Source organism: Nothoprocta perdicaria, unplaced genomic scaffold (genome assembly GCF_003342845.1).
Source record: "Nothoprocta perdicaria isolate Ctin4 unplaced genomic scaffold, notPer1 scaffold_168, whole genome shotgun sequence".
In the NCBI taxonomy this organism is placed as follows: Eukaryota; Metazoa; Chordata; class Aves; order Tinamiformes; family Tinamidae; genus Nothoprocta; species Nothoprocta perdicaria.
The window spans coordinates 1,157,795-1,170,981 of NW_020454849.1; the positions used below are offsets into that span (position 1 = coordinate 1,157,795).

The window sequence follows — 13,187 nt, forward strand, 5'->3', positions numbered from 1 at the left end:
AAGGAAGGAAGGAAGGAAGGAAGGAAGGAAGGAAGGAAGGAAGGAAGGAAGGAAGGAAGGAAGGAAGGAAGGAAGGAAGGAAGGAAGGAAGGAAGAGTAAATCAGTAAATCAGAGGTGAAGCAGAAACTTGGTCCTATGACACTGCCAGCACACTGAAACTGAGGCAGACAGAGTATGATGGGGTACAAGACTCACACAGCCTTGGAAAACCAAAAGCTAATGAAACTGAGCAAGAAAAACAAAAGTTCATAGAGGGGAAAAAAAAAAAGCAAACAAACAAGCTATCCACAGACTTATCTTTCCCTTTTTAGGGAATGGAATGATTTTTGCCTCTTATCATAGCTTTTTTTATAAGCCTTATCTACCATGTGTAGTTCTAGTTTCTTGGAAGAACACAGAAAATCACAGGTGGAATGCTAGTAACTTGTTATTGCAGCAGTGCAGGAAAGGAAAACAAGAAAAGGAGAAAGTATTGTAAAATGTGTACCGAATGTGCCTGCCAAACATGCTATCGGCCATTAACTGTAGCATAAGGACACAAAACATCTCCTCGCACACGGATATCAGGCTCACCAGAGACAGCACTCAGGACTTGCTTGCTGGTGGGCTCTGATCCAGAGAGCGTCAGCACGGCAGGGAGAGGGAATTACCAGGACTCTGTAGGATGTGGCACATTCCTCACTCCACAATTGCTCATAATTGATGCAAGTGGCAATATCACTTCAGACACAGATTCTTTTGGTTTTCTTCTCTTTTTTTTTTTCAAGGTAGTCTTAATTTGGATCACACTGGTTACAAAGAAACCTACAATTCTGAATCCATGCCTGGCAATTTCAACCCTATTTTTGTCTAGCATTCATGTTCCCTTTAGGAAACTGAACCCTCTTGTAATAGTAATCTTTTTTTTTTTCAGAGATAAATTAGTGAAAACACAGGAAAACACATTTACATCAAGACCTCAAACTACCAGCTGCGAAGTTCAAAGGGTTGACTGCCGTGAAGACTTAATTATAAGTAGACTATGGCTCTTCTACAAAAATAGTAATTTTAAAAAAGAGATAAAGTTTCTTAATCTCCAGTTTGGAAGGTTTATGTCACCATAAACCTGTCTTTCCTTCCTCTATGTTCTATATAGCTGCTCTATATCAGCTGTTCTATATCAGCTGTTCTGACTCCCCTGTGATGACTGCAAGATCATGAAGTCTTCTTTTTTTTTTTTTTTTTTTTTTTTTTTTTTTTTTTTTTTGGATTGATTTGGTGTATTGGTTAAAGCCTCCACAGGCTGTGTCTGTGTGCAGACACAATGTGCTTGTCCCCCACAGCTTGGTGATTATCTCAACTGTGCTCTGGAAAATTCATCCTGCTTGGCTCTGCTGTGGTCAATGGGGCTATTGATGGGGCCATTACGTGTGAGCCTCCCTGCTCTGCTCAGGGTCGGGTGCTCTGTAGAGTCAAACACAGAAAAACTCCAAGCTTTCAGCAAAAGAACGCGGGCATTGACTGCATGGCCTTTACACTGAGCTGTGTCCCAACAGCAGCAGTGCCATGTGCCACCGCAGCAGCAAGGAAGGTCTCAAGGGCTGTCGCGGCACCRTCTGAGAAAGAGCTGGCACCGAGGCAGGCTCATCTGCACGGAGACCTTCCTCCCTGCAAAGGAGTAACCGGGGGGGCTGCTCTGCAAAGTCCTGTCAGTGTCCAGGAATGGGAAAAGTCTCATTGTCAGGAGCACGGATGTGCATGGTGGACACCACTGTGCCAAGGTTCATCACGGAGCGCAACAGCCAGGGATTGGTAACTACCTTTTACTGCTAACAATCAGGTGGAACCTGACAAAGACAACAACATACACAAKGCATTTCCCACCATACTCACCTGTCACCTAAGATAGCGAGTGAAGCATTTTACCACCTTTTTACCTCAATTTTTTATTCATTTCTTAACTTTATTGATGTGTCTGTGTCCTTTGCAGATGGACCAGACTCTGCATAGCATGTGTTCATTTTCATTTTCTCCTTATCCAAGCAAAATATTCAGCCATACTGAAAATACTCAAATATTGAGGGGGTCTATAGGTTGCAAACCTCAGCATCCTCCCCACAAATGGCTATGCATCAGCACAGTGAGATGTGCAAAATGAGACCTTTAAAATCCTTCTCCATGCACATCTTTCATCTTGCTGCTCTAATAAGCAGTTTCTAACAGAGTATCTCTCAATTACAATTGATTATACTGTAACTTTATGAGTCATTCAACCAAATTTTGCATATCTATATTTAATCTTTTTTATTTTTACTTACCAAAGAGGTTTCAATACTTTAGTCAGTAGTGATTATGTAAGTGTTGTGGTTTTTTTCTTTTTTTTTTGGGGGGGGGGGAAGTGGGGGGCAGGGTTGCTGAGACAGGCGATACTATTTTTTCCCCAAAACAGTAAGAAAATTACACTCACTACTCTCTGTAAATAACATAAACAAAGCACAATGCCAGTCACCGGCTAATAAAGCAAACCAAATTCCATTAACAAAGTAAAAAAATTAGTTGGGATAACTAGAATTACTGGCTAGCTTTTCACTATGTATTTTGCCTATAAACATTTGGAAGCAAAACTACAGGCGTATTCCATCCTTCATGGGGTTTATATCTGACACAGCTGTTTGCTCAGTTCACCAGCAGTTTYAGAAGAAAAAATGTCTATAAACAGTGAGTTCCAAGAGCAACATTATTAGGGAAATATGAAGCAGAAAAAGACTAGGAATTTACATGTCATTAGGCACCCCTTTATAGCCTTAAGTGTGCAAAAAATCTCTTATAATCACCTGTCATATGCAGATTTCCTCCAAACTTCCCATACAGGAACAGAAAATAACATTATCTGTGTTTTTAAAATATTAATCTAATGATACCTTATTTGCACCTATATGCAAATGCATCTACTATCTCAGCATCTATATTTTTGGAAGGCAACTTTTATGGCTTTTTACTATTATCATGACACTACTAAAATTAAAACAAAAAAAAATTTGTTTAGCCCCCAATAAGCCTTCTTATGTCATCAAGGAAGGGTTAATTAAAAAAGGACGAGGCCAGGGAGAGATTATTTTGCAAACTGAGTTTGTACAGGGAGCTTTCCTTGGGTAGAAATTAGGTGTAGACAAAGGTTCGAGAACACAGAAATTTTGCAATCCACTTTTATAAGATTTTTGATAGAACTAGTAGAAGGCTTCGGATACTGGATAAGAAGTTTCACACTGAACACACCACACTCGCTTCCATGTTTTTGAAGGGATGTCTCCCTCCTGACACCAACGCCTGTCTGCTGCCAAACCTGCCCGCCCGCACCGCAGGACCCCGCGCAGACCTGCCACGACACGACTCGACCTCCTCAGGAGGAACGAAAGGGTTTCCAGGCAACCCTCCTAAACCTCCATGTTATTTATTCCAAACAAAAGCTTTTCATCGTCAAGCTCGGCGTGGSTGCAGAATGTGTGGGTACCTCTTCCAGGCACGGACCCACAGACCGACATGAGCACGTTGTCCTYGGGCAGGTAAACCAAACTCATCGCAGTTTACACACCAAATCACCCTCCAGAGGTGAGATTTATTATTTGATGGTTTGCTAAGGACACCAGGTCAGAGATCAGACAGGACATCAGGTCAGAGAGCTCACACTTCCCAGCACAGAAGAACAAATTTTGGAAGACTTGTTGCCACACAGAGGTCTTGCATTAGTCCCACCTCTAGCACTATCCTCATTTTCTTTCCTGCAGAAAGCTTGGAAACACAGCCAGCAAGCCCATCCAAAAGCATAACAGAGTAAGCAGTGACTACAGCCCATGGTCACCACCACAGCACAGGCTGGGCTGCAAAGGGCTGGCGCAGGCTCAGCCGCCCTGCTCCTGATCTGCAGCACTCGCTCCGCTACCACTGTCCCATGGGGAAAGTTTCCCCTGGAAGGGCTTCTGGCAGCCGCCGTGTCCTCCCCTCGCTCCCCGCCCCAGAGATCCTCACATCRTGCACCACTTACACCAGATTTGCTGTTTTGTTCCAAACGCACCCATGTGGCTTTGTTTTCCCTCCTAATGACCTCACACTTTTTTAATATACTTTTCAAGTTTTTCCTTCTGCTTCTGTCAAGCGCTCCGTCAGTCTCAGGGAGCCGTTGATCAAATTACTGAGCTCTCCCTTCTGCATAGTTCGTTGCATAATGTTGACAGACTTTTTATCTGTTGAAGTAAAAGTTTCCAGATCCCTGTCTGTTAGCTCCGGTTTTACGTGCAACAGCTGTTTCCAAAGGCCACCTCCAYGGCTTTTATGAGCTGTTGCCCTTGAGCAGGAAGCAAGAAAGACTGAGACGCATGTCTCTGCCCTGAATTTGCAAATTGGAAAACTGTCGCTCGAAACAGCTTTTTCTTTATTCTTTGTCCTCCTAGACCAGTTTCCATCATCCACAGTGCATAGGGAAAGATAAAGAAGAAAGTGGAAGCCATCAGGTACTTATTTGTTCCTGGTTCTTCCACTTTGATTCCCAGCTCTATCCTCTTAGTAAATCATATTTCTGACCAGATTGAAGCACAGAGGAAGGCTCTGTGATAGCAGTTGCTCTCTCTGGCAGAGAGAACTACCAAGTAGCCTTCCTTCAACAGAAAGGACATACAATTTCTCTCCTATGGTGTTGCTGATTCATTCAATTGCACACTGTGTGAAGTAGTGGCATTACAAGCCCAGCCTTTCATCACTAGGTGCTCAACACAAGCTTGCCCAAGGCAAACTCATGGCTCGTCAATTCACCTGAGTGTCCCGACCACGAGAAGTTTTTGGGACTCTTTTTGAAGGAGAACCCRCCAAGTCTGCAACCTGGAGCTAAGTGCCAGCCCTCACTTTAAAACCAGAGGATTCCTGACCGAGAAATCTCATCTGTATGTCTCAGTTACTTCCACATTGCTCCAAAGCGGCTAGAGGAAGAGCTTGGTGTGTTTGCTRTGGGAGTGATAATCCAGCACACAGGCAAGGGAGTTAAAGGATGCGGGTCTTACGGCAGTGTCTGGGGAGGGAGAGAGGAGAGACGGGTCTGGGGGAGGCACTGGCCGCCCGAGAAGGGCAGTTGCACCCAGTCAGTCCTGCCTGGGTCCCTGTGTCCCCTGGTGCATGACAGGGTCCCGAYGGGCACCGCACGCACAGCAGGGTGCTGGGCCGGGCTCTAGCGCTGTCCCTGGGACAAGAGCAATTACCAAGCAGCGAAAACCACCCGTAACCTTCCCAAAACCAGGGATGCTCCCAGTGAAACATTGCATAAACCCATCTYGGCTACTGTGGATCTGCTCACTCTGCATCTGCCAAATCACTTGGCCTCCTGCGTTACCTTGAAAAATAGCTCAAATATCCCATCTGCTTAAAAGCCTGTCTTCCTCCCAGCTGTGTCTAATAAAATGTTACCGTTGCCCACAAGCCTTGTGCCTCCAAGGAACACTGTAAATGCGCTTGGCCTTTATAAATCACACAATAAATTACGCTAACAGAAAGATCTTTACCTGGGCCCTAGGTCCTGTACAGACTGAGATCATCTGTTTGGTTTCACTGGCTTCAAAAACCACACTGCAGTGAGTTCAGATTCCCATTTTCTGGATGCTTTGTGTTTTTATACTCCTTTTTGAGCTTCAGGATTGTCAGGATGAGCAGCAGAGTCCTAGTGTATTGATGARGGATCTCAGACCACAACATACAGGGAGAATCCCTGACAAAGTCCTGAAAAAGGTGGTTGGAGAAGGTGTGCAGACGTGGGCTACTGAGTTATCCACCTCAAAGATCAGCATTTGGGGCTCCAGTTCAGAGGACGCCTCTATGGGTCTCAATGACTCGCAGCTCGCTCATTGCCAGCTGGCTGGCAGCAACTGAAGATGTGAGTGTGCACAAAGCTAAAACCCACARAACTGGAGGTTTCCCAAACCAGGTTAAATAATTAATTTCTAAAATATCTCACATGTATATTTTATAGGTAGGGAAACTCAGTGTATGTTTTAATTTTGAAACATCCCTTAACGCTTACCTACATTTGCCACTTTAAATTTAAATATATCCAGCAGTACTGTATTCATGATGTATCAAATCCCCTACCTCCAGAGGTGTTCATATTTAACAGCAAACGTTGCATTCAAGTACAATGCATCCAGCTCCCTACCTCTTCCCTTCAAGCAGAAAGCATACTTCCAGTGACTCCTATTTGTGCTCCGCAGTAGATCACATCCATCAGAAGCYGTGCACAGGGGCTCTGGTCAAAACTCCTGCTCCTGCAAGGGATTTGCAGCTGTTTTCCAAGAAAATGAGTAATGACTTCTGGCTTAGTAACCTTAAATGGAATCTGCTAAATCTGAAAAAACTAATCTAGATAYGAATTTCACAGTTCAGGAAGCTTGCTGTTCAACCTGTCAAGGCTAATCTAGCTTTTTTATTATTATTATTGTCTATCCCTTTTTGCTGAAGCAATAAGTATTAAAATATGAAATGATATAAATCAAAAAGTTGGCCTGAGAACTTGCCGTGTTTCTTCCAAAAACCCACGTGCATTTACAATTGCCWGGATGGCTATGCAAATTTTATAGGTATTGCAGACAACTTACTCTTTTAAGTTTACTGCAGGTCTCAAAATTCATAAGATCCCAAAGTATTTCACAGGAGGCTACGGGCCCCTGCAGAGACGTGTTGGGGCCCTGTGGCTCCCTCCCCTCCACCTCAATAGTTGGAGTCTCTAGTACTACCAGATGGGAGACTCAGATGCGAGGCTTCCGGTCACAAAAAGACATTTGTACTATAYAGAATTGTTTGTAGAGAAGAAATTAAAAGAAACGTCTTTGTGCAAATTCTGGTCTCAGGGAACAGGAAAAAATGGATGCCAATAAACATTTAGGAAATTAAGACATTTAGGAGAGAATTGAACAGAATCAGCCTGATGGTGCCAGTTCATGACACTGTTTCCTTCAGGATATCCTCACTGACTTTTGGCCACTTGTTGGTCTACTTGTTTGGTCTACTTGTTGCCAAAGTATATAAAGGTTTGGCAAAATTTTCCAATGTTTGGAAGTTTAAGGATCCTCATTAAATTTACTTCYCTTTTTTCAGAACAGACTCTCAGTGTTATTAAGCCTTTTTAAATTTCTTTTGCATCCTAAATATCCTAAAGTGATCACACGGATGTTTATGTAGCTTAGGTAACCCATAAAACACAATTTATATTAGCATACCTTAGTGCACCTAGGCTGTCAAAGCTGAAGAGATATTTTAGACTACCCATACAGTGTAGTTCTCCTGAAAAGGTACCCCCCAGTTTATTGCTCAAAAGGTAGGAAGAGAGCACAAAATAACTGGAGCAGATGCAGAACAGTATCCACCAAGCGGCAGTACAGCAGCAGTGGCCATGGAAGCTCTGGGAAGAATTAAGAAAGCAAAAAAGCACATTTAGATAATTGCCCTTACACCCTCCCAACCGATGCTTTCCAGCTCGGAGGACTTCCTGAGCGGGTTGTTGTATCTGCTCTGCCAATACACGAGCCCAAAATTAGCAGCTTGTGTTTTGTTTGCATTCTAAGTGACAATAAACTGCAGAAAATAAATGTCTGTAGAAATTACTTTGTTCCATCTGCCAAGCTGTGTGCGGTCTTTCTGAAAAGTCTCTGTGGCACAGCTTTTTGAGAAAACTTTCAAAAATTGCCATAAAAATATATCTCAGAAGCTACTAGAGACAAGGCACATGCTTGAATATTCCCGGGTGTTAGGGAATTTCATAAGGAGAAGTGCCAATGAACGCACTGGTCGCCACACATAATGTGTATTTTTAGRGTCTCCCTAGGGAACAGTGACCTGGAAATGTGTCCTGAGGGACAGCAGAGGCCTTGCTCTCTGCGCTTGATGGCCCTGTCCGAGTCCTGGCACAGCGGGCCGGGGTCCAGCCGTGGCTCCTGGCAAGCGGTGGGCTGCCCCATGCATCGCGTCGCGTCCCAGAGGCGTCTGCCAGCAGAGCCACGGAGCCCGCGTGAGCGAGCGGGACGTTCGCGGGCTGCCCGGGGCAAGGAGCAGGCGCGGGCCGGAGACGTCTCCGGAGAGCTCCCCGCTCCAGACCTCAAAAGCCGAGATTAAACCAGGCCGCAAGACCGGCTGCTTGCCAAGTTTTTATCTTGGAAAACAAGGAAAATATTTATGACTGTTGGGAGCTCGAGAAAAAAAAAAAAAGAGGGACAACTTTTCAATGTGTGATACTGAAATAACCTGAAGTGATGAGCCAGTGTTTCTTTAACTGCTGTGATCTAAAGGAAAACATGGTGTCACACGCATCAGCCTCCCAAAGTCTGGTCTGAAACGCTACCAGGAGGCTGATTCAAGCTGACCAAGCACACCACAGTTATCTAAGGCCGACAGTCGTGGCCTCCAAAATTAAGGTGAACATTATTTCACAAGGTCACTGCAAAAGGAAGCTTTTCTATACAGACTTTTTTCAGTTCTTCAGTTTAACTAGAACCATTAATGAAGGAGGTGGGGAAGCCAACAAAATGCAACATGCAAACAGCTGACTAATTCCTCTGAGGTGGACACTGCATTCTGAAGGAGCAAAAAACATGCAAAGCTCTGGAGATAAAGAGGTGAATGATGCAGCACAAGGAAAATAATCAAACAGAGCCGTTCTTATATATGGTTATTTCCTTGGTTTTAAAAATACTGTTTTCTCTTTTTTTTAAACAAGAAAACTTTCTTCATGCCATTTATTTTGAATTGTTCTGAAAAAAAAAACCCATAGTCTGCAGTATCTTTACATTTTGCAAATAAAGTAATTCATTCTTCCTTTTACTTCAGACTCTATATCACAGAAGGAAATCAAAGGAATATTAATGGTCATGAAACTGGCCTCAAGAGATACCTCTTGCTAGCCTTGCAACACCTGGTCAGGAGAAGAGCTCTGCTTTCCAGCATTCTGACCCATGAACCAAGCTGTTTCAGGAGAACACAAATCCACTGCAGCAGGGGAGGCTGCAAAGGGGCCTTCCTCCTCTATGCCTCCGTGCTGCATGAGACCCAGCTGGGAGTAAATTAAACCCACAATGCCACACTGAACACAGATATCATCAGTTGACTCAAATTACAGATATCCTCAGATGACTCAAATTCTACATAACTATTTCATGAGAGAGTGAACTTGTAGTTACTTCCTTATATTTCTATCCTGTGAACAATTTAGCAATACATGAGCGTGTAAATTTTGCATCAGATGCAAAGTAGAAAGGTAATGGTACTACCAGAAAGTTTTGTTTAACCTTAGCGTGAATGTTTTCCAATGGTCCACTGGGCAGAAACTTCTAATGCCAATTAAGTTACCGGCTGTATGCAGCAAAAGCTGCCATGAGAAACAACTAGAGGGCACAGAGGCCTCTAAATATTCAAGTCAGTGATGGACAGAAGGCAGACACTGACACCCTGTGCCAGTTCTTCCTTATCTCTTGGCATTTAATGTTTGTTCATTGGCATGGAGGAAATGTGCCACAAGAAGCCAGCTGGCAGTTTCACTGGCGCAGGCAAGGATTCCCCCAGCACAGGATCTGAGGCAGACACACACTCCCTCCCTACTGAGTAATATTCCTGGTTCAGACTTCACTAAAATCCATCGTGGCACTCCCTGTTAGGCGCACGCCTACAGAAACAGCGTGAGCAAGCCTGAGGCTGCTGGTGTGATCGGCACAGTACACATGTAATTGCTCCCATCAGGCTGACTACCTTCTTTATTTGTTTGTTGAATCTCCAGGAGATCCAGAACCACCAAGTCAGAATTCCTTTTTTCTTCTAGACATATTTTCCATCTGAAACCTGCATCCCTTCTTTTCATGGAAAAACAAATACACAGACATTTGATGGGATAGCTCAGTAAAGTTTACTTACTGAAAGCACAGGATCACTTGCTTTAAAAAAAAAAAAAAGAAAAGAAAAAAAGAAAAAAGAGATGGTCACCCTGGTAAGCAGGAACACACAACAGTGAATTCCTAGATTCCTGGTTATATCAAAATAATCTTGAGCTCAAAAAAAAGTGAACTTTTTGACAGTGGCTGGTTAATATAATCATTTCTCCTGCTGAAGCAAAGATTCTTGTTAGAATCTCCTCCATAATCRCATAAAACCAGATTTCACCTTTGGAATATCCTTTCACAATGCCTCATTCAGAGTTTGGTGCTAGAATTCAGATGCAGAGTGGCCTTTTAGTAACTATTAACTGAAAAGGAGAAAAGTACTTTCTCCTCCAGAATAACTTTTAGTTTGTATATGGTCATGTTGTGTGTTACGACAAGTGTTGCCAGAAAATTACAAATATTGGCAGCAACATATGGAAACCCGGGCAACAGACCATGCAAAGAGACAATAATGCTATTAATGAAGCATGTGAACAAACAGAAAACAATTTCCACTGCAACCAAACCACTTTTATCAGACCTGTTGTTGTATGTTTCCATGCCAGTCATGACAGAAACACTGTGGTGTAACTGAATTTAAAACTATGCTCAAGAAAATTTTGAGCGTACCTCAGCTGAGAAATGGGTGCCATGTGCACTCTCGTGGTAAGTAGCCAAGTTATTTCCCCTGCAAAGAAGAGGCTAAGTTGAAAGTTGACCTGAGACAYTGCAGTGAAACTCTTTGCCATAAAGCACAAAAAGATGCATCAAAAAAGAACAGCACACCAACTATGCAAATGTGGAAAGGGTAACAGAAAGAAAAAGAACTGGCCAACCCARCAAAGGAAGAGGCTGTTGGAGTCCTCGTCTTAGTAAAGGGTGACTGATCCTGTAACTCTATTTTTGGCTCTAATGCCCACCAGCTGTGAAGCCTACTCCAGATTCGCGAGTACTTTTCTCATTAAAAAAAAAAAAAAGAAAGAAAGAAAAGAAGAAAAAAGAATGCTGATTACAGCTCTTCGCTTTTTACCTACATGTGGAGGTCCAAGCCACACATACCACTCTTCTTATTTCCATATAAGACAACTTCACAGCACAAACTTCTCTCTGCTTTTTCAAACAAACTGCAATTACTGCTCTAATAACTCTCCAGCTTGACACTTAGTTTGAAGTAAGCACTAAAAGTGTCTATTTTTAGAAAACAATCTGGTATTGAAATAAATCCTCTCATGTTTCTACTTAATCACCCAGGAATATTCTTGGCCAGGAAAGAATTTTCTCTGCGAAAAGCCTCATAAGAATTAAAACACAAAACAATGAGCTGACTAAATAGAAACTAGAGAAGACTYGTGTGTTTGAGCTCTTCATACTAGTTACTAAACTTCAGCTAACCTGATAAAAAGCAATRGCTTAAACTAGCATCACCTAACTATGTACATATAAAGCACTAGAGAAAGTAATCCTGCTTGAACTTCTAAAASAAGTTTAAAATGGTTTAATAAGTGCTATGCAAGCGAGCTGATAGCAAGCACTATGATGCCAAGTATACTAAAGCACATACGAAGTAAGCCAGTATACTGACACAGGTTTGTAAACAGGCTTTGTTCCTCACACTGTCAGATAGTCTCATCACATGCACCTCAGACTTTATGACATCTCCAAGGCATGTTTCTAGGGAAGGGGCAGGGAGGAAATGAAAGAAAATCCTATTTACTTAAGTGTCTTTGTTTTGTCAATATACTTCAAAAACCAGGTACAAGGTGCTCATATTTGCAGTTTTCATCAGTGTATACATATGTGCTTGAGAACTCAAGCCGGCCTTGGCCTCCCTTTACGAGCACTTAGGCAGCTAAGTAATCACAAATGAGCTTAGACTTAGAGAAATTGTAGCTATGGATCCTCTGATTGCCCAAAAGGCTCCAGACTTGCTCAGAGCTATCAAAGTTTGCAACTACCAGTGCAACACTACCAGCTCCTGCTTTTCTTGACACCTGTATTGGACTCCAAGCCCTCTAGGCATGGCACGTGGAGCTGGAAGTGTCCTGCCAGTGTTCCCAACTCAGAGTCTAGGGAAAAAAAAAAGGGGTTAAAATGGCATGAACCTGATTTCCCTCTTCTCCTCTCTTCTATATTGTCCATATAGGACAATATTGGCCTATATCATTGGACTACTCAGGTGTAATTTTCCCAAGATGAGCCAGATCAGCCTGTTGGCCAGTGAGATTGTCGAGCACAACTTGACACAGGGAAATGTTCCTTTGAGCCTCTGATCTTCTCATTTCAGCCACTACCCAGACCTTTCAAATATTTTGTGCCTATCTGCTACAAGGCTGTACATGTTCACAGCAGGGAACCCATTTCTCTGTATAGTGGGCACCTGGCACATGAGGAAAGAAGAAGTGGAAGGACTTGCTAAGAGCAGACAGCAGTAATAAGTACAGATGATGAATGGCTGGTTAATTTGGGGTTACATGGCCCTAGAGGATTAAGGCCTCTGTTTCCAGAGCAGATGCAAGGCAGAGAACACAGAAATGATACATCTGCTTCAACTCTCTCCAGAGCCTGTTCTGATGAGCTGAGAGAGCAATCCAGGGCCTGTATCCATTCATTCGTCCACCTCCCTGCTGACCCCACCAGGCAAAGGCGCCAGTTTTTGCTGACCATAACTGTGACTCTGTCATATGGCCTAGGATGAACTCACTTGGCCTAAGCGACTTAGAGGCAGTGCTCTCAGGGAGGTTCATTTGCAGAATGATCTGCCAACAGCAATTAGACAGAGCAGGACTATTTTGTTAAACTTCCTCAGTATAAAAGCCATGTGTCAAGCAGCACACACTAAAGACACGTGCCTACACACCAAAAAGCCCATATTACCACATTATGAGAAAAGTTGGAAAGGATGAAGAATGCTGCAAAATGCATCAGACAGTGCACCATGCTGTAATTGATCCATTTCTCCCAAAAATATTACAGTCATGAGCACTACAAATCTTTAACTGCATGATAATAAATGCATTGAGCCAGAAGAATACCAGTTTGGAACAAATTTTCCATCTCCTGTTAAGAGCAATTGAGAGGTCTAAAAGATGACTTGCAAAAGAATTTCCATTTCTTCCTACAGATGAAGGCATAGAGCATTCACATGCACATAAACTTATATGAATGCAGGCATGTACATATACATGTAATTATTCTGTTTATATTTTACCTTAAAAATACAAAAAAAATCTCACATTCCCTGGAGTGGAGAACTCTGAAAGATCACTAAA

The 13,187-nt window shown here is 42.9% G+C and overlaps 1 protein-coding gene across 2 annotated transcripts in view; it reads right to left on the reverse strand.

Moving 5' to 3' along the window:
- The window catches only part of MAMDC2 (MAM domain containing 2), a 51,231-nt gene that overhangs the window by 27,521 nt on the left and 10,523 nt on the right, over window positions 1-13,187 (reverse strand). The gene's annotated exons all lie outside the window — the stretch shown is intronic.